Source organism: Crotalus tigris, unplaced genomic scaffold, assembly GCF_016545835.1.
Source record: "Crotalus tigris isolate CLP2741 ecotype Arizona unplaced genomic scaffold, ASM1654583v1 scf7180000019651.407290, whole genome shotgun sequence".
NCBI classification, from domain to species: domain Eukaryota; kingdom Metazoa; phylum Chordata; class Lepidosauria; order Squamata; family Viperidae; genus Crotalus; species Crotalus tigris.
In genome coordinates, this window is record NW_024097642.1 from 329,373 (window position 1) to 350,516 (window position 21,144).

The 21,144-nt window shown below is 44.6% G+C and overlaps 1 protein-coding gene and 1 long non-coding RNA gene across 9 annotated transcripts in view; one reads left to right on the top strand and one right to left on the bottom strand.

Annotated features, from left to right (window-relative positions):
- The window catches only part of DYM (dymeclin), a 143,995-nt gene that overhangs the window by 77,098 nt on the left and 45,753 nt on the right, over positions 1–21,144 (top strand). The gene's annotated exons all lie outside the window — the stretch shown is intronic.
- Positions 769–20,455, bottom strand: LOC120317451. Its single transcript, XR_005559242.1, has 5 exons — positions 19,919–20,455; positions 16,680–16,780; positions 11,163–11,210; positions 2,666–2,781; positions 769–1,730 (listed from the first exon to the last, which is right to left on the bottom strand). It is a non-coding gene; the product is annotated as an uncharacterized LOC120317451 (long non-coding RNA).

The following is a 21,144-nucleotide window of genomic DNA, read 5'->3' on the forward strand; positions in this document are numbered from 1 at the left end:
TGTAGTATAATTATTGTCCTTCTTATTATCTTCTTTACTAACCCCTTATTGGTCCGTTACCATTATGATTATTATTACTCTCTTGCTTTGCATGTACACTGGGAGTTTTTACACCGGAGACAATTTTGTTGTGTGTCTAATCATAGTTGGCCAAATAAAGTATGCAATGCAATGCAATTCAATAGCAGATATATTGAGCATCTGTGAAACTAGGAAAAAAAAAAGATTCAATAGAGTTGAAGGAAGGTTGTGGAGTGGATGGATATAGTATAGGGGGTACCTTGCTCAATAGTAGTAACTGTGAGAGGGATCTCGGAGTCCTAGTGGACAATCACCTAAATAGGAGCCATCCATGGGCTGCAGCTGCCAAAAAGGCCAACACAGTACTGGGCTGCATTAACAGAGGGACAGACTCAAGCTCACGTGAAGGGTTAATACCACTTTACAAGGCCTTGGTAAGGCCACACTTGGAATACGGCATGCAATTTTGGTCACCACGATGTAAAAAAGATGTTGAGACTCTAGAAAGAGTGCAAAGAAGAGCAACAAAGATGATCAGGGGACTGGACAGCCATTTGTCCGAAATGGTCTAGGGCAGTGGTTCTCAACCTGTGGGTCAGGACCCCATTTGGGGTCGAACGACCATTTCACGGGGGTCGCCAAACAAGGCTGTCCGCCATTTTTCCCCCTTTTCTTTGGCCACGCCCCTGGCACCCGGTGATGTATAAGTGGTTGGGGGTCACCACAACATGGGGAACTGTATTATGGGGTCGCGGCATTAGAAAGGTTGAGAACCACTGGTCTAGGGTTTCCTGCCTGAGCAGGGGGTTGGACTAGATGACCTCCAAGGTACCCTCCAACTCTGTTATTCTATGTTCTGTGTTCATTCTGTGGTTATTGATAGGTTTGTGGGCCCTCTCCTTCCTTCTGCGAGCAGCCTCAAAAAACCTTGGCACAATGTGGGAAATTTTGTCTTTGTAACTGAACCACGTATTTGGGATGGACCGTATCATTCATTTTGCACGTTAGGTCTCGGGAGGTTAATTCTGGACAAGGCCCTCAAGCCCAGGGGCCTTTGAGTTTCCAAGCTTCCTTGCCCCTGAACTGTACTCCTCCCAGCGCACCACCCATGGTTCAGAAACAAACATCAATTCACAAGGGGAACCCCGTGATGCGGCCGGAGGGCGGATCGAATTGCGTGGACCCGTTCCATCGGAGACCACAGCATTCCTTCTAGATGACTCAAGTGGGTAGCTCAGCTCTGGGTTCCAGTCCGTAAGCTGGAGGAAAATGGCAGCATAGACTTCTGGATGATACAGAAGAGGCCTTTGGGGAAGACTTGCAAGTTTCCTGGAAGACCCAGCGAGGGATCCTTCTCCCCCCCCCTTTTTTTTTTTTTGGCTTTTCCCTTTGATTGACAATAGGAAGAGTTGAGCCAGGGTTTCTGTCGAGAGTGGCCTTTCACACTGTCCCCATCACTGAAGCCCCGGGCAGTGTGGCAATAAAGCAGACCTACAGCTACATCATCCTTGCTCTTTGCTTCAACTTTCAAACTCTGAGGCAGGGCAGATGGAACGGGTCTGTTGCTTTTTCTTAGAATAATCCTGGAGTAAGGTTCAAGTCACGCTATAGTACTTTGCTCTTTATTTCCAAAATGAAAATTCTGTGCTGCTGATACGGCTTACTGAGAATCCAAGTATTATTATTTTTGGGGGGTCTGGTCTTCTGTTCTGCTGAAAAATAGACAGGAAGGCATGCTTTAGAATAAGCCCTGGTTAGAACTCAAGAACTTATGCTTAGCAGTTAAGGTCTAGAGCAGGGGTAGGCCACCTTGGCTCTTTTATGACTTGTGGACTTCAACTCCCAGAATTCCTGAGCCAGCCATGCTGAGGGGGAAGGGAGAGGCTTCCAAGCTGAGCCAGGCTGGCTGAGGAATTCTGGGAGTTGAAGTCCACCAGTCATGAGGGGGCCATAGTTCCCCACCCCTGGTCTAGACTCTAGGCCTAGGGTAGGGGTCTTCTAACTAGGCCTTTTTATGACTCGTGGACTTCAACTCCCAGAATTCCTGAGCCAGCCATGCTGAGGGGAAAGGGAGCCATGCTGGCTCAGGAATTCTGGGACTTGAAGTCCACGAGTCATAAAAGAGGCAAGGTTCCCCACCCCTGGTCTAGAGGGATCAACCCCTCTAGCTTAGCCTTCCCAGCGTCGTAATTGGACTGTTCTGTCTGTAGAATTTACTTAAAAATATACGGACTCTTCCTTTTAATGTGTTTTTTTTTTTTTTGAGGGAGGCTGCAAAATCGTTCTAATTTGTGATGTAGGACAGTTGTCCCCAATTTTTATGGCTTGGCAGCCTGGCGGGGGATGGGGGTGGTAGAGGGGAGCTAGCCCGTGCAAGCCTTGGGCAGGTGCGTACGTGTGCCAGCCCACCACTTTGTGAGTTGAGTTACGTGCGTGCCGGTGCCCCGCTTACATGAATAGAGTTGCATGTGCTCCGGCCGGCCACCTGGTAGTGGGCTGTATCCCAGGGCTTGAGGACCCCTGGTGTGGGGGATGGCCAGGCTGAGCCCAAGGGCGGGGTGAAAGGCATCATCGGTTCAGCATCTCTACCCGCCCGTAAGAGACCGAAGCCCAGCTCCCGCCTTGAAGCCCACCGACTCTTTACCTGGAGGCTGTTCATCCGGATCAATAGTCGTGCAGGTTCTTGTCTATAGGTAGCATGAAGTAAACTTGTGGTGCTTTTGAACTCTGACCTCTTTAGCCTGACGTCTTGCGCTTGGCCTGTAGAAGGTCCCAGAATCCCAAATAAAATCCAGAGATTTAACATTACAAAAGTCAAAGTGAATAGATGTTAATTACTTAGAATTTAAATCTGAGACGTTTCCAGGCTGATGTTTCTGGTCTTATTTCTATAATTCTGGTTAAAGCCTGGAAGAGACTTTTGGGATGGGAAGGAAATTAATGATTTGTGGATTTATACAGGGGTGAAGGACGGGTTCTGCATGCAGGTGATGAATTACTAAGTTTACACTTGTGACGAAGATCGGAAGCTAGTCTTTCAAATATTTCTTTTGTTCTCTCTCATTTTTCTTGTATTCTCTTTTTCCTTGATTCTCTCCCGAGTTCAGCTTGTGCTTTCTCTTACTATTGCTATTAAATCTCAGTAAAAACGATTTTAGAAAACAAGGAACTGCAAATATAGCTGTAAACATCTGTTTTAAAGTTCTCGGTTAGTCACACGGGCCTTTAAAGTTGGATGTAATATGAATATAGGGCAAAGAATGAAGAGGAGCAGAATTCCTTTCCATACTTTTCAAATACTTAGAATTCTGAAGGGGGAAAGGGAGGTTTTTTGGAAAATAGCAGACATCTTGAGATGTCCCTTCACGAGGGGAAAAAAAAACATTTCTACTTATCCAGTTCTTGTGATTTGCCTCATACCATTCCATTACACAGTGTCCTTATTCAGCATTGTTAGGATTTTTTTTTAATTGGCAAGGGAGTGCATTATGTTTATGAGAAGGGGGGAAAGGCCCTGTTGTGCGAGCCAACTTCCATATATCAGCCTCTAGAACAGTGTTTCTCAACCTTGACCATTTTAAGGCATGTGGACTTCAATTCCCAGAATTCCACAGCCAGCAATGCTGGCTGTGGAATTCTGGGAGTTGAAGTCCACATGCCTTAAAATGGTCAAGGTTGAGAAACACTGCTCTAGAATGCAGCCTCTTTCTGCATTTTATTCACGTGTTTGATTTGTAGATGCAGCTTGCAAACGTTCCATTTTGCACAAGTTGACTTGCTTTATTTTACTAACAGGTTTTTCAGGGGCCTAGCATGGTAGACCGAAGAAGGAAGAGGATGGCATGGATTATATTTGAGCAGAAAACAGAGAAGGAACGTGATGGATGGATCTAAATATAGGGGGTTTTGTTGAGAGGCCCCAGTCCTGCTTTGGGCCAGCTTCTCATTTCCCCATCCCATTCAGTTTCTGAAATTAATTTAAAGAAACAGCTGTTTCCATATGAGAAAAACATTGCAGCCGCACTAATTAGAAACCTCGCTCCTAAAGACAGTATTTTAGCATAGTTGTCAGATGCCTCTGCAGCCCTGATTTCCTTCTTTTTACTTGCTTTCCATTCTCTTCCTGTTCAAACGTAAATAGCCCCACCGCTTTGATTGCTCAAAATGTATTTACTAAAGCATTTACAAAAGCGCTCTTGATAGGACCGTAATTTTGTTTGGCTGTGTTTTTGAGAGTTTTGTCCTACAAACATACTTTGTAACTATTTAACTTTTAAGGCTGCCCAACTCCGTAGCTACTCTGAGCTTCTTACAGATTAAAAAAAAACGTTAAAGAAAACAAAATATATCAAGGGAAGGCAGCTAACTGGAAAAAAATGTTCCACTGTAGTCATCAAATGCTTCAGAGGAACGTATTTACTTCATCTTTTTGGACCGTGTTTGTGGTTTGGGAAAACTTGTTTTGTTGAAGGACCCAGAGATTGTTTGGATAGAAAAAATGGTTTAGTACAGGGGTAGGCAACCTCGGCTCTTTTATGACTGGTGGACTTCAAGTCCCAGAATTCCTCAGCCAGCACGGGGGAACTGTGACTCTTTTATGACTCCTGGACTTCAACTCCCAGAATTCCTGAGCCAGCATGGGGGAACTATGGCCCCCTCATGACTGGTGGACTTCAACTCCCAGAATTCCTCAGCCAGCATGGGGGAACTATGCCCCCCCTCATGACTCGTGGACTTCAACTCCCAGAATTCCTGGGCCAGCATGGGGGAACTGTGACTCTTTTATGACTCATGGACTTCAACTCCCAGAATTCCTCAGCCAGCACGGGGAAACTATGGCTCTTTTATGACTCGTGGACTTCAATTCCCAGAACTCCTAAGCCATCATGGGGGAACTATGGCTCCCTTTATAGCTGGTGGACTTCAACTCCCAGAATTCCTGAGCCAGCCTGGCTCAGCTTGGAAACCTCTCCCTTTCCCCTCAGCATGGCTGGCTCAGGAATTCTGGAAGTTGAAGTCCACCAGTCATAAAAGAGCCAAGGTTGCCTACTCCTAGTCTACACTCTAGGCCTAGGGTAGGGGTCTTCAAACTTGGCTCTTTTATGAATCATGGACTTCAACTCCCAGAATTCCTCAGCCAGCCATGCTGAGGGAAAAGGGAGAGGTTTCCAAGCTGAGCCAGGCTGGCTCAGGAATTCTGGGAGTTGAAGTTCACCAGTCATAAAAGAGCCGAGGTTGCCTGCCCCTGGTTTAGTATTTCAGAAACTGAGCTGACGGGCTTGATCAGATTGAGATGGAGGCATTTACGGCCCTTGCAGCAGCACCCCCCCCCACAGGGTCACATGATCAAAATTCAGATGCTCGGCAACTGACTTGTACTTATGACGGTCGTGACATCCCCGGGGTCATGTGATCCCTTTTTGTGACCTCCTAACAAGCAAAGTCCAGGGCTTTTTTTCTCATAGAACGCCCAGAATGGAGTTCCGGCACCTTTTTTTTTTTTTTTTAAAGAAAAAAAGCATTGGCAAAGTCAATGGGGAAACCAGATTCAGTTAACAACCGTATGTGACTCACTTAACAACTGCAGCGATTCACTTAACAACTGTGACAAGAAAAGTCATAAAATGGGGCAAAACTCACTGAACAACTGTCTGAAGTAGCAAGAGAAATTTTGGGTTCAGTTGTGGTTGTAAGTTGAGGACTTCCTGTATGGCAGGGGTGTCAAACTGCCCGCCCACAGGCCGGATGCGTCACACTGAAACCGCACCCACCCCATTGCCGGCAGTGGCAAAAAAAAGTTGTGATACATCGTGACATGTCACGTAGCGTTGCGAGTTTGACACCCCTGCTGTATGTTGTCCTCTGTATGTTTTTGAAGAATTCTTGGGGTCTTTTTGATCAGGGGTCCCCAACCCCCCAGTCCGTGAACTGGTACCGGGCCGCGGCATGCCAGCAACCGGTCCACACAAACAAGCAAAGCCCCATCCGTGGGATGTGGGCGGCACGCGAAACCAGGCCCTCTCCCATCTGCGGAAAAACCCCTCCCCACGGAAGCGGTCCCTGGTGTCCCAAAGGTTGGGGGGGTCTCTGCTGCTGATAACTCTGCTTCACTGCATGTGTTCAATTGGGTTGTGGATAATCATCTGGAGTTTTTAAGAAGAGACTGGACAGCCATTTGTCCGAAAGGGTCCAGAGTTTCCTGCCTCAACAGGGGGTTGGACTAGATGACCTCCAAGGTTCCTTCCAACTTTATTATTATTGTTGTGGATCATCGCATAGTCAGCCAGATGTTCAGACTGATTATTATTATTATTATTATTATTATTATTATTATTATTGACCATCGCACAGTCAGCCAGATGTTCAGGCTGGATTTGGCATTTTGTCTACCTATCGAGTCCTTACCCAGGACCTGGGATAGGCAGATGTGGATGTTTGATGGTATTACAGGTATCGTCGCAGGATGGAAGCAGTTCCTAGTAAGGCCGCCTTTTGCAATTGACTAATAGCGAATACTTTGGCCACCTAATGAGAAGGAAGGACTCACTGGAGAAGGGCCTAATGCTGGGAAAGATTGAGGGCAATAGAAGAAGGGGACGACAGAGAATGAGATGGCTGGATGGAGTCACTGAAGCAGTAGGTGTGAACTTAAATGGACTCCAGAAGATGGTAGAGGACAGGAAGACCTGGAGGAACGTTGTCCATGGGGTCACGATGGGTCGGACACGACTTCGCAATTAACAACAACAACAACAACAATAGCGAATTTGTCAATGCCAATGGTGTTCAAGTGGTGCTCCAGTTGTTTTGGGATTGCACCCAAGGAGCCTATGACTATTGGTACTACCCTTGCTTGCTTTTGCCACAGTCTTTCTATTTCTATTTGTAGGTCTTTGTATTTTGTTATCTTCTCCAGTTCTTTCTCTTCTATTCTGCTATCTCCAGGCACTGCCACGTCCACTATCCAGACTTTTTTGTCTTTCTTATCGACAATTGTTAAGTCTGGGGTGTTATGTTGCAGGTGCTTGTCTGTTTGAATTCTGAAGTCCCAGAGCAGTTTAATTTTATCATTTTCTATGACTTTCTCTATTTTATGATCCCACCAGTTTTTGCTTACAGGCAAATGATATTTTTTGCAGATCTTCCAATGCACCATTGTTGCTACTTTGTCATGCCGCTGCTTGTAATCAGTCTGTGCAATCTTCTTGCAACAGCTTACCAAGTGGTCCACTGTTTCTTCAGCTTCTTTGCATAGGCGGCACTTACTGTCTGTTGCTGTCTTCTCAATTTTGACTTTGTATGCATTTGTCCTTAAGGCTTGGTCTTGTGCAGCCAGAATTAGTCCCTCGGTCTCTTTCTTCAATTTTCCTGCTCTTAGCCATTGCCAGGTTTTATTATTATCTGCTTTCCCAGCTATTTTTTTAATGTATTGGCCATGTAGTGCTTTGTCTTCCCATGCCTCTTTTTTATTATTATTATTATTATTATTATTATTATTATTTATTATTATTATTATTATTATCGATCATCGCACAGTCAGCCAGATGTTCAGACTGGATTTGGCATTTTGTCTACCTATCGAGTCCTTACCCAGGACCTGGGATAGGCAGATGTGGATGTTTGATGGTATTATTATTATTATTATTATTATTATTATTATTATTATTTTATTTTATTATCCTCATCATCGCACAGTCAGCCAGATGTTCAGACTGGATTTGGCATTTTGTCTACCTATCGAGTCCTTACCCAGGACCTGGGATAGGCAGATGTGGATGTTTGATGGTATTACAGATATCGTCGCAGGATGGAAGCAGTTCCTAGTAAGGCCGCCTTTTGCAATTGACTAATAGCGAATTTGTCAATGCCAATGGTGTTCAAGTGGTGCTCCAGTTGTTTTGGGATTGCACCCAAGGAGCCTATGACTATTGGTACTACCCTTGCTTGCTTTTGCCACAGTCTTTCTATTTCTATTTGTAGGTCTTTGTATTTTGTTATCTTCTCCAGTTCTTTCTCTTCTATTCTGCTATCTCCAGGCACTGCCACGTCCACTATCCAGACTTTTTTGTCTTTCTTATCGACAATTGTTAAGTCTGGGGTGTTATGTTGCAGGTGCTTGTCTGTTTGAATTCTGAAGTCCCAGAGCAGTTTAATTTTATCATTTTCTATGACTTTCTCTATTTTATGATCCCACCAGTTTTTGCTTACAGGCAAATGATATTTTTTGCAGATCTTCCAATGCACCATTGTTGCTACTTTGTCATGCGCTGCTTGTAATCAGTCTGTGCAATCTTCTTGCAACAGCTTACCAAGTGGTCCACTGTTTCTTCAGCTTCTTTGCATAGGCGGCACTTACTGTCTGTTGCTGTCTTCTCAATTTTGACTTTGTATGCATTTGTCCTTAAGGCTTGGTCTTGTGCAGCCAGAATTAGTCCCTCGGTCTCTTTCTTCAATTTTCCTGCTCTTAGCCATTGCCAGGTTTTATTATTATCTGCTTTCCCAGCTATTTTTTTCATGTATTGGCCATGTAGTGCTTTGTCTTCCCATGCCTCTATTCTGTTCTTCATTTGGTCTTTCTTGTAGGCCAGTTTGGTCTCTCCAGTAGTTAGTAAGCCTTCCTGATATACTAATTTCAGTGCATCTTCATCATTGTTCTTCAGATATTCTTCCAAAGCCATTTTTTCTTCTTCAACCATCTGATGTACTTGTAGCATTCCACGCCCACCTATTTGCCTTGGTAGATAAAGTCTATCAATGTCACTGCGTGGATGAAGGGCGTGATTCATTGTCATTATTTTTCTGGTCTGCCTATCCATTGCTTTTAGTTCTGCTTGAGTCCAGTCCACTATTCCAGCTGTGTACCTAATGACTGGGATTGCCCAGGTGTTGATTGCCTTTATGGTATTTCCTCCATTGAGTTTGGATTTTAAGATCTTCTTCACTCTCTTGATGTATTCACCTCTAATCTTTTTCTTGACTTCAGTGTGCTTGATGTTGTCAGCTTGAAGGATACCCAAGTATTTGTAGTATCTTCCTCGTCCAGACTCTTAATGTTATTTTCGTGGGGCATCTTGATTCCTTCAGTTTTCACTATTTTTCCTTGTTTGATAGTAAGTGTGGCACATTTGTCCAAGCCAAACTCCATTACAATATCTTGGCTATATATACGGACAGTGTTGAGCAGCGATTCTATTTCAGATGATGTTTTTCCATACAGCTTCAGATCATCCATGTAAAGGAGGTGGGATAGTCTAGCACACAGGTCGGCAACCTGCGGCTCCGGAGCCGCATGCGGCTCTTTGAGCCTTCCCATGCGGCTCCCAGCCTCCTCTGCCTTTGCAGAGAGAGAGACAGAGACAGAGAGAGGAATTGCGCTTCCCTGCTTCTCTCTCTCTCTCTCTTGTGTGTGTGTTTTGTGTGTGTGTGTGTGTGTGTATAAAAAAAAGAGAGTGCACTCACAGTGTTCTCCGAGGAGCTGAAAAGCTTACTGGGCTGAGCTCTTCCCTTTGCTGCATCTCTGCAGGAAGCAGGAAGCAGGAAGGGCAGGAGAGAGCTAGCTAGCCCAGCTAGGCTGACTCAGGAATTCTGGGAGTTGAAGTCCATGAGTCATAAAAGAGACGAGGTTGCTTACCCCTGATCTTGTTGGACAACAGCCTGAAGCTTGTCAGGTGAGCAGCAGATAGGAGAGGGGGGGAGAAAGAGAGAGAGAGAGAAAGAGAAAGAGGGAGAGAGAGGAAAGAGAGAGAGAGAAAGAAAGAGAGCGGGGGAAGAGGAGTGGCAGATCAAGGGCAGATAGAGAGGGAGGGAGAGAGAGACCCTTTTGACATCTAAAATGAAGATAACACTGCATATATCCTTTTTTATCTCTCTGTGTGTGTGTGTGTGTATGTATATATATACATACATACATATACATATATATACACACATACACACACACACACACACACACACAAACACACACACAAACACCTATAATAAAGGTAAAAAAGGATATATGCAGTGTTATCTTCATTTTAGATATCAAAATGGTTTTGCGGCTCCCAGTGTTTTGTTTTTGGTGGGAAACGGGTCCAAGTGGCTCTTTAAGTGTTTTGGGTTGCCTACCCCTGGTCTAGCAGATGTTTTTGATGTTTGATAACCATGTCCTGAGTTATTCAGTATTGTTGATAGAGGAAACAGTGCAATAACAAATAGTAATGGTGATAATGAATCTCCTTGAAATATTCCTCTCTTGATATTAACCTCTCCCAGCTTTTCACCATTGATCTGCAACTGTGTCTTCCATTGTGCCATCGATTTTTGCACAAATTTTCTGATGTTTCTACTTACTCCTGTTATTTCTAGGCACTTGATTATTATTATTATTATTATTATTATTATTATTATTATTATTATTATTATTATTATTATTATTATTATTATATCCTGCCCTGGAGGTTGAACTCTGTGGCCAAAGTGATGTCTTCGCTGCCTGCTTGCACAATCTGATCTAGCCTCTTGCTTAGGTCCTCCTTGCTTGATGTCCAGCAATGGTTTCTATCTTCTGTGGCAACAGATGAAGGAACTCCATCGTTTTTCTCCCTAGTGATAATTTTAAGTTGTTTTTACTGGACCCTGTCCTTGCATAGCAGCAGATTTCCATCTGTTGTCCCCTGTTTTGTAGCCAACTACAGCATTTATATAATTGCATTTAGTAAAGCAAAGTGGTTTTTATTTTATTTTATTTTAAAAAAAATCAGTGTAGTTCAATTGCGACCGTTGGATCGAAATGGTATATTCCTGTTTTTTTCTTTATATTCTTGTTTGATGTGAAGTTTTGTTTGCATAGCTGGGCTCGTGCTATTAGTTTTTATTCTTAATCCCCCTTGCCAGTATCCATTACATTAAGTTTTGCCTTCTGAAAGTCACATGCCCTGATGGAATATTTTCAGCCGTGCTTTGATTTGCCAGAACTTTTGCATGACTGAAAATTAAAGAGCTGCGTTTATGGTATGTGTGATTTTTGGAAAGTTCTCCTGTTATGAGGACATCTTAAACCATTAATGGATTTGAAATTCAGTGAAAATTGAATAGATTTTGGAGGAAAACTTTGCCAACTAAGGCAGATGGAAGCTTTCAAAACTCAACTTGCAACTTACCCTTGGCATGTAAAGATTGCAGTGATGTTTTTTTCCTATTACTTCATTCTAATTAAGTGAACAATGAAACAAAAGATTAGTTTCAAAGTTGTAATTTACATTTCTTCTTTCTTCTTCTGTAATGCTGCTATACTATACTGCAAACTTCCTCTGTCACACGTTGCTACATCTTCAGACAGCAACCCAGTTCTATCCCTGTTCACAAATGAGAATTCAGTATGCAAGTATATGAAGAACGGTTGTAGGAATTGGGTAGGAAAATAAGGACTAGTGGTGACACAATAGCAGTCTTCCAATATTTGAGGGGCTACACCAAAGAAGAGGGAGTCAAGCTATTCTCCAGGACAAGAAGCAACGGATGGAAACAAATCAAGGAGAGAAGCAACCGGGAACTAAGGAGAAACTTCCTGACAGTGAAAACAATTAACAAAGAACAGTGGAACCACCTGCCTCCGGAAGCTGTGAATGCTCCAACACTGGAATTTTTAAAGAAGAGACTGGACAGCCCTTTGTCTGAAATGGTGTAGGGTTTCCGTCCTGAGCAGGGGGTTGGACTAGATGACCTCTAAGGTCCCTTCCATCTTCGTTATTCTGTTATTCCAGTTTTCACATTGAACATCAGGTTGCTTATGTTACTAAGGCTTTGCAGGGCTTAAAATTGGCCTATAAAACCTAGAAATAATAAATAGATGTCCTAGAGCCATTCAGAAAAAAGCACTTTTACTATTCTATATGTCAGTAAATCCAAGAAGTTCTGTCTTGTAAAATAATTCAGCCAAAGAACCTGCTTGCTTATGAAAATGTGTTTCTTGTGCAAATAGCTCTCAAATTACGACCACAACTGAGCCCAAAACTTCTGTTGCTAAGAAAGACAGTTGTTAAGTGAGTCCTTTGACATTTCTTGCCACAGTTGTTAAGTAAATCACTGCAGTTAGTAATATGGTTGTTAAGTGAATCTGGCTTCCCCATTGAGATTGCTTGTCAAAAGGTCACAAAAAAAAGGAGATCGCGTGATACTCCCCCCCCCCCCCGGGACGCTGCAATAGGAGCGATGGCCAGGCATCTGGATTTTGATCAGGGACACTGTAGTGGTTGCGAGTGTGAAACGTGGTCACAAATTACTTTTTTTCAGTGCTGTTGTAACTTTGAATGGTCACTAAACAAACTGTTGTAAATCAAGGACTACGTGTATTGGCTTCCTATGACTTAATGGTCAAGGTCAGTCGTGCTAAGGCGAGTAACAACAGACACAATATGAAATTGGGATAAAACAAAGTAACGCCAAATAATAACAACAATAACAGTGATAATAATAATAAAGTTGGAAGGGACCCTGGAGGTCATCTAGTCCAACCCCCTGCTCAGGCAGGAAACCCTATACCAGGGGTAGGCAACCTTGGCTCTTTTATGACTGGTGGACCTCAACTCCCAGAATTCCTGAGCCAGCCGTGCTGAGGCGAAAGGGAGAGGTTTCCAAGCTGAGCCAGGCTGGCTCAGGAATTCTGGGAGTTGAAGTCCAGAAGTCATAAAGGGGCCATAGTTCCCCCATGCTGGCTCAGGAATTCTGGGAGTTGAAGTCCACGAGTCATAAAAGAGCCAAGTTTGAAGACCCCTGGCCTATATCATTTCAGACAAATGGCCGTCCAGTCTCTTCTTAAAAACTTCCAGTGTTGGAGCACCCACCGCTTCTGGAGGCAGGCGGTTCCACTGATTTAAAACGTTTATAGAAAAAGGTTTTGAAAGAAAGTGGGCACAGGGCGGTGGCAGAAGGAATTAGTCTCGTGCCACCATTGTGCACTGGCATCACCGCAACCAGGCAGCTGAACTGATCTGCTTCTAAGGGGGTGCGTGTGTCTGCATGCGAGGTCCATCCAATTTATTTAACCGGGAAAGGTATTTGGCTGAGATTTTTTTTTTTTTTTTTTAAAGTTCTTCCTCTTGAGGTCATTACCGTCTTAGCAGTGCAAGGGCTTTTTTTAAAAAAACAACAACGGCTGAAATGTCAGCCTAATTAGCAAGCTGCCTATCTCCTCCAGCCTTTAATGGTGTTTACATTACCGAAGCCTGAAATTATGTGTTAAAAGTGATAGGACAGGCCACTCCTTTCGTGCAGATTGCGGTTCCAGGAGCAAAAGGGATTGGGTTTGCAGAAGAGAGGGGGGGGGGAAGCAGCTAGGAACGGAGTTGGCCGCTTAGCAAATATGTCCAGTCAGTCAGGAAAGAAGCGTGCCAAAGCCGGGAAGCTGGAGCCTGGGTCTAGCCTGGCTGGTGCCACTGATGTGCAGGGGTCGGTCACAAGACCTCCCTCTCCTAACTCACCCTGTCAGCTCCCGGCTCTCCAGCCTGGGGAAGCGGCCTGCCAGAGGATGCACGATCCAGACAACTTGGCAGGCACGCCGGCTTATGCCCCTCCTCCCGCCCCACGTTAACTGAAACTGACAATAGTTATGTGCACGGAAGGAATAAATGTGAGGAGTGAAACCACAGGCTGCATCCTCTCCTGCAAACTATGTAGAAAAGATGGCGGAGAAGCAAACCCTTGGCTCTTAGGAAGAAGCCTTGAGAGAGTGCTCCTTTAGGGGAATGGAAATGACCTTCCCGCAGTCCAAAAAGGGCTTGGAATAGAGCTGGAAGGGACCTTGGAGGTCTTCTAGTCCAGCCCCCTGCTCGAACAGGGAAACCTATGATATTTCAGACAAGTGACCGTGACGATTTCTGGTGGCAAGCTGTTCCACTGGTTAATTGTCCTCACTGTTAGGAAGTTCCTCCTTAATTCTAGGTTGCTTCTCTTTTTGGTCAGCTTCCAATTATTGTTTCCTTGTTTGTCCTCTGGTGCTTTGGAGAATAGTTTGACCCCCTCCTCTTCTTTGTGGCAGCCCCTCAAATACTGGGACTCTGCTATCAATATCAGTAAGGGCAGGCTTATTGCAATGAAAGTCTGTGTGTGTGTGTGTGTGTGTGTGTGTGTGTGTGTGTGTGTATGTGTGTGTGCTCGCGCGCAATCTATAGGTCCGGTAGGCCACCTTGGCTCTTTTATGACTGGTGGACTTCAACTCCCAGAAATCCTGAGCCAGCCTGGCTCAGCTTGGAAAGCTCTCCCTTTCCCCTCAGCATAGCTGACTCAGGAATTCTGGGAGTTGAAGTCCACGAGTCATAAAAGAGCCGAGGTTGCCTACCTCTGCACTAAACCAGTGGTCGTAAGTGGTGGGCTACCAGTGCTTCTGTGCCGATGCAACTTCAAGCGGTCCCTAAACGAATGGTTGCAAGTTGAGGATTTCCTGTAAAAAGGTGAGATTGCTGCCAGTTTAAAATTAGGCTGTGTATCGTCTGATGTAAGTGAGCAGAGCTGAAGGACGTGTCTCTCCTCCGGCTGCAGTTTAGGTGGAAGGGGGCAATCAGCCGCAGCCACCCCAGGGCCCCTGCCACGATGGACCCACCCTGGGCCTTAATCCTCGGCGGGCCCTGTGCTGGCCAATGTGCAACGTGGCAGAAATAGACTTTAGAATAACAGAGTTAGAAGGGACCTTGGAAGTCATCTAGTCCAACCCCCTTCTCAGGCAGGAGAACCTGTACCACTTCAGACAAATGGCTGTCCAGTCTCTTCTTAAAAATTTCCAGAGCCTTCACCGCTTCTGGAGGCAGGAAGTTCCACTGGTTAATTGTTCTCACTGTCAGGAAGTTTCTCCTTAATTCTAGGTTGCTTCTCTCCTTGATTAGTTTCCACCCGTTGCTTCTTGTCCTGCCTTCAGGTGCTTTGGAAAATAGCTTATTTCCCTCTTCTTTATGGCAGCCCCTGAGATATTGGAATACTGCTATCATGTCCCCCCTTGTCCTTCTCTTCGTTAAACTAGACATACCCAATTCTCGCAACCGTTCCTTATATGTTTTAGCCTCCAATCCCCTAATCATCTTTGTTGCTCTTCTCTGTACTCTTTCTAGAGTCTCAACATCTTTTTTACATCGTGGTGACCAAAACTGGATGCAGGATTCCAACCCACGTGCCAAAGTGTGGGCCTCTGTCCTCCCATTGGATGTACCCCTGCAGCCAGTGTGTGTCTCTGTGTGTCTCTGTGTGTCTCTCTGTGTGTGTGTGTCTGTCTGTGTGTGTGTGAAGGGGTGAAGTGCGCAGGGCCATATGACTGTGGCTAATTGCTGTAGACCCAGGGGCTGGTGTGATGCTATAAGAGAGATAAGAATAGATCTGGGAAATTCTTTTTTCTGTAGGAAAAATTAATCTACCCTTCTTGGGAACATTACATTCCTCGGATTTGTTGAGAGACTCCAACTCAGCTGAAGTGACTAAGAGAAAGAGCAGAATTCTTTTTTTATCTCCCTGGGGGAAGTCACGGTGTTTATCTTGGGCTTGAGCGCAGAAATGCAATTATTAAGAGGCCTCTCAGTTGAGAACACCTACCCAACCTTGACAAATATAAATCCCCGGGACCTGGCAGATTACATCCCAGAGTTCTGAAGGAGCTGGCAGATGTTATCTCAGAACCATTGTATCATAGTTTTCATAAATCCTGGAGCACCGGGGAAGAAGTACCTGAGGATTGGGAAAGCAAAGCTGGCTGGGGGATTCTGGGAATTGAAGTCCAACCATCTTCAAGTGAGCAAGGTTGAAAAACACTGGCCTAGTTGAATCTGCTCCTGGTGTCTCCTCCTGGACTTAGTAGCTTAGGCAGACATTGATTATCTGATGAAAGAGCCCTTAGACATGGCTGATTCTCTGGCAGAATTTCTTCCTCAGGCTTGGCTGGCTCCTAATTCCAGTTCCTTAAGTAAACACTTGTCAGAGTCCCATGCAACTGGATAATTTGCAATACCCATTTTCTTTCTTTCCACATGGGTATATCTACTGCATCCCATTAAGTCCTAAGGCTCCTTCTGCTGAAGGAAAACACACAGTTTTCCAGGCATAAGGTAAGAGCAGGCAAGAGAGAGGAAACCGTATAGATTAATACTGCATTAAGATTTAATAATAATAGTAGTAGTAAAGTTGGAAGGGACCTTGGAGGTCATCTAGTCCAACCCCCTGCTCAGGCAGGAAACCCTACACCATTTCGGACAAATGGCTGTCCAGTTTTGGAGCATTCACCGCTTCTGGTGGCAGGTTGTTCCACTGGTTAATTGTTCTCACTGTCAGGAAGTTTCTCCTTAGTTCCAGGTTGCTTCTCTCCTTGATTAGTTTCCATCTGTTACTTCTTGTCCTGCCTTCAGGTGCTTTGGAAAATAGCTTAATTCCCTTTTTTTTATGGCAGCCCTTGAGATATTGGAATACTGCTATCATGTCCCCCCTTGTCCTTCTCTCTGTTAAACTAGACATACCCAATTCTAGCAACCGTTCCTTATATGTTTTAGCCTCCAGTACTGAATAATACTGAGTAACAGTATTATTAATACTTATTAATACTGAATAACAGAGTAGGGAAGGATTATTAAGAGATTATTATCGACTGTATTAAGCGCCCAAGGTAAAAGGAACAGAAAAGTCCAAAGAACAAACACTAATTTTACCTGCATGGTGGATGCTATTTTGGACAATTTGTTATGTAAGACCACACCTCGAATACTGCAGCCAGTTTTGGTCACCATATCACAAAAAAGATGTTGAGAGTCTGGAAAAAATTCAGAGAAGAGCAATTAAGATGATCCAAGGTCTGGAGACCAACACATACAAAGAACGGATGCAGGACTTGGGTTTGGCCAGTCTAAAGAAAAGAAGAAGTAGGGGAGACGTCAAGATCAGAAATGAGGAGAGGATCAGCTGCCCGGGGAAGCCAAGGGAAATCATCAAAACAATTAAAAAATGAACATTAGAATATTTCGGACATGTGATGTGACACCCAGAAAAATACGGCATACTCCATTTAATCCTCCAGGGAAAGATGGAACGCCAACGAGGTCCAGGCAGAAGAAGAATATCGTGGCTTCAAAATCTAAGGGACTGGTTGGGACAAAACTCAGCAGCACTTTTTCGTGTGACTGCCGATACAAACAGGATCGCCAATATGATCGCCAACGTCCGATAATGGATATGGCACAAGAAGAAGAAATAGGGGAGACATGATAGCAGTGTTCCAGTATTTGAGGGGCTGCCATAAAGAAGAGGAGGGGGTCACATTATTCTCCAGAGTATCAAAGGGAAGGACAAGAAATAACGGTTGGAAACTGACCAAAGAGAGAAGCAACCTGGAATTAAGGAGAAACTTCCTGACAGTGAGGACAATCAACCAGTGGAACAGCTGGCCACCAGACATCGTGGGCGCTCCATCGCTGGAAGTTTTTAAAAAGAGACCAGACAATCACCTGTCTTGAGATGGTATAGGTTGTATTGCTTGAGCAGGGGGCTGGACTAGAGGACCTCCAAGGTCCCTTCCAGCTCTATTCTATTCTTCTTCTACTCCCAAAAATAACACCTCAGTGGTGTATTTAGCATTCCTTACAATTCTCAGCTCACTGAGATTTCTTGACAATATCCGTACAGGTAATCCTCAACTTACATTTGGAACCAAACTCTCTGTTGCTAAGCAAGGCAGTTGCAAAGTGAATTCTGTCTGATTTTGTGACCTTTTTGCCACAGTTGTTAAGTAAATCATTACGATTGTTAAATGAATCCAGCTTCCCCCATTGACCCTGCTTGTCAGAAGCTGGCTGGGAAGATCGCAAATGGCAATCACAGGAGCCCAGAATGCTGCAGCCATCATAAATACATCCTGGTTGCCAAACACCCATATTTTGATCTCATGGTTGTGGGGATGCTGGTGTGGTTTTAAGTTCGAGGGCCTTAAAACTTTTTTCGGTGCTTCAATCACTAAACAATTGACTGTACTTCTGGAATATTTTATTGCATTTTCTCTTTTAGCTTTTTGGAGAATTATTTGCACAGTTTCTTTCCACCCCTGTATATTTTCTATTTACTGCCGGGCTTTGCAGTTCTGCTTTTAGTGTTTCGGGTAGCCTTTGTGAAACTCAGAGACATCCTGATAAATAATGATGGTTCTGGAGGTGTTGCTTTTCTTTGCAGCATGCCAGACTACTTTTTAAAAGTAAAAAAATGGACACGAACACACTTTACTCAGATACGCTTCAGAAATTATGCAAGCGCAGCAGCTCTCTAATGTTTAGTAAAACGGTCCAACTTTTTCCAGCCACCACATGAACTTGGAAAAAAGGTGCCATTGTCATAAAAGTTCGATTTGTTTTAATGAATGGATTCCACCTGAAAAATGAGAGGGGTAGCTGGTGGGTACAGGGGCCCTGTGCAGCAGCAATGTTGCTTAATCTTGCTTTAACTGGCATGTCAGCACAAAGCATAGTTTTCACCAAATTTGATTTCTAATGTTTGACACAACTTCCTGACAGTTAGGACAATCAATCAGTGGAACGACTTGCTTCCAGAAATTGTGGGGACTCCGAACGTGGAAGGTTTTTAAGAAGAGACTGGACAATCATTTGTCTGAAATGGTATAGGGCAGGGGTAGGCAGCCTTGGCTCTTTTAGGACTGGTGGACTTCAACTCCCAGAATTCCTGAGCCAGCCGTGCTGAGGGAAAAGGGAGAGGTTTCCAAACTGAGCCATGCTGGCTCAGGAATTCTGGGAGTTGAAATCCACCAGTGATAAAAGGGCCAAGGTTGCCTAGCCCTGGTCTAGGGTACCCTGCTTGATGACCTCCAAGATCCCTTCCAAACTTTTAGCCTGTTACACGATTCTTTTAAGAATAAGCCAGGTTTCAAATTCATAGGTCACGTTCTTCAAAAATGGGGACAGTCTCAGGATCATTTAAGGCAAGGGTTCCCAATGTGTGGTCTGCAGCCCAGTACCGGGCCGTGGCCTGTTAGCCACCAGGCCGTGGGAATAGGTGACGAGACCTCCCCACTCATGGTAGCGCTGCTGCACAGGGGTGAGTAGCCCTGTTTGCACATGCGCAGGGGTGCCAGCGCACCACTGTGGGTGCGCACAGCCTGCTTGTGCATGTGCGAATGTACTAGCAGCGCCACGCACGCGGCCGTTTGTGCACGCACATTTCCCTGCCCCTCCCTTTTCTTCCGGGCTGCCAAGCTGGAAAGATTGGGGAGCTCTGATTTAAGGTCACAAGAGGTTCCTGGTTAATATAGGATCAGCAACGTCACATGTAGTTTTACAGCAGCAAAAGAAGTTTGCAGAGATGGCTGCAAAGTACCATTTTCTCAAACATAAAAAAAAACACAAAATTGCTCTTTTCTTTTCCGCCAGAGAATCGCTGGACTTAGCCAAGGCCACCTCCGTCTCTGCTTTGACACAGTCAAAGTAAAACGCTGTTGCTATTTAAAGCTTGTGTAAATACATTTAAATCTTGTCCTCTTTGCTTGAAAAAGGCTCCTGTGCTAATATCTCAAAGCAGAGCCAATCTACCCGCATTCGAGTATTATTTAAAACTTAATTTTCCTTGTCTTAATTTTGCCAGACTTCGTGTCGCCTAGAAACAATCCTTTCACAATTAGTTTTCTGTTGTCCCTTTTCTGCATTGCCAACTGGTCAATTATTTTCGTCAAATGCCCTGCTTTGAGCTTGCAGGCTTAACACTGTACAATGCAGCCACTGTAAAAACCCTGTAAAAGCTGTGGCAAAATTCGGGACCCTCTTTTGCAAAACCGGGCAGCATCGCTGTTGCCCTTTGCAGCCTCATTAGCTAAATTCTTCAGGTTCTGCAATAGAGGAACAACAATTTTGTACGTCTGAGTATTTGCGAGGAAGAAGTCGCCTCCCGTCCCTACCTTGTGGTGACGACGCCTGGATGAGGAGAGTTAAAAATGGCCTTCCTTCTGGGCAGCTATTTGTTTCCGTGGCCAGAGAGTCCACGTGCCTCAAGCAGTTGGATGAATCGGCTTAAACGATGGCACAGCCGGTGCTCCCAAATGCCTTTTCAACCTCTCTAATCTTGGCCAAAATGCTTGCCACCAGAAGGAGCGTAGCCCAGAGGGCACCTTCAAGAATTAACACAGCCAGGAAACGTGGCGCCTGTTAATTCTTCTTTTTTTCTCCCCTGACAGCTTCGTTTCTCACTCCTTTCTTCCTCCTCCTTAATTTAGCAGCATTAGCAGCTTGTTCACTTCTTTATGTATTTAAATGGATATCTACAGATGCAGACAGTCCTTCACTTATGACCACAAAAGTGCCCAAAACTATCCGTTGCTAAGTGAGACAGTTGATTGTTCCTCTGTTTCTTCTCTGCTCAGGTGGAAAAAAGCTTGTTTTCAACTTGATGCTGCAGGACAGCATCAGCTGCAGCTAGTTCTCGACTTATGACCACAGTTGAGCTCGTTGTTCAGTGAGTTTTGCCCCATTTTACGACCTTTCTTGCCGCGGTGGTTAAGTGAATCACTGTAATTGTTGAGTTAGTAACACGGTTGTTAAGTGAATCCAATTTCCCCCATTGACTTTGCTTGTCGCAAGGTTGCAAAAGTGGATCATGTGACCCCTCTGGAACACTGCAACCGTCATAAATGGGAGCCAGTTGACAAGTGTCCGAATTTTGATCATGTGACCCTGGGGATGACCATGGGGACTGCAGTCGCCAGTGTGAAAAACGGTCATACGTTGCATTTTCCACTGCCGTTGTAACTTCAAATGGAAGTTATAAGTGGAGAACTACCTGCGGTCCTCAACTTATAACTGTAACTGAGGCTGGAATTGCAGTTGTTAGGCATACTGTTAAGTGGATCACCCCCTTGACCATGTCCCATTTTATGATCTTCTTTGCGGCGATCATTAAGTGAATTCATTGTCCGCACTGGGCACTTTTTTTGCCAAAACCTGAAAGTAAGCACAGGTTTCTGCCAAGAAAAATGTAAATCATTGTTCATATGACTGTGGGACACTACAAATGGTGATAAATGTAGGCCGGTGGCTGAGGGCCCAAAATGCGATCCTGAGACCGGAGGTGGGGGGGGGGGAGCGGTGGCCATCAGAACGAATCCTGGGGGGGGGCTTTGTTGTAACT